The sequence below is a fragment of the Aplysia californica genome, unplaced genomic scaffold, assembly GCF_000002075.1.
Source record: "Aplysia californica isolate F4 #8 unplaced genomic scaffold, AplCal3.0 scaffold00491, whole genome shotgun sequence".
Lineage (NCBI taxonomy): Eukaryota > Metazoa > Mollusca > Gastropoda > Aplysiida > Aplysiidae > Aplysia > Aplysia californica.
The window spans coordinates 412,426-413,079 of NW_004797761.1; the positions used below are offsets into that span (position 1 = coordinate 412,426).

At 35.6% G+C, this 654-nt stretch overlaps 1 protein-coding gene across 1 annotated transcript in view; it reads left to right on the forward strand.

The window, feature by feature from the left end:
• Window positions 1–228: 228 nt before the first annotated feature.
• The window catches only part of LOC106011012 (xylan 1,4-beta-xylosidase), a 6,425-nt gene continuing 5,999 nt past the window's right edge, over window positions 229–654 (forward strand). Inside the window, exon 1 of the mRNA XM_035971749.1 lies at window positions 229–339. The gene's annotated coding sequence lies outside the window, so the exon portion shown is untranslated. The remainder of the gene's footprint in view (window positions 340–654) is intronic.

Sequence of the window (654 nt, forward strand, 5' to 3'; positions counted from 1 at the left end):
CAGCAACAGTCGCTGTCCTCTTTTATCGTAGTATGCAAAGAAATCAGTATTATTACTTGACTGTCTCTTGGTACAGTTTCGAACCCTGCAATCCAAACATTTATGACCACTTGTCCATTTAGAGACTCTCAGATTCTGTCAAAAGGATTGTGGTTTTTTAAAAACCATTCTAAGTTGTCCGTTGCAGTAGTGTACAGAACAAAACAACTTGACAACATCAGTTTATCAGATCATGCACATGATATAAAAATCCAACTCCCTGGCCTATTGTACGTATCAGCTACTTATTGCTGTGCAGTCGCCGCATATTATCAGTCGTCACGGGATTTGTCTTTGGTGGTAGGTATTTTCTTATTCCATCTTACATAACATTATATCTAAAGTAAACCGGTTTTCGTCAATCTAAAGTCTTTGAGAAAACAATATATTGCTGTTTTTTTAATTTTAGGAAAAAAGGCAATGGTTTGAGACACCAAAATGAGAAATCCCAAGTTGAATTATATCTTCAAGAGGACAGTCTCCCTAACAGAGTCTGGATTTTGACCATGGAGAGTTGAAGGCTGATGTTGAACTAGTTTCCAAATATCTCCCAGAAAAAGTACAGAAACTGTTTCTTTACAAGGAAAATAAATGACGACTTTATATATATATATA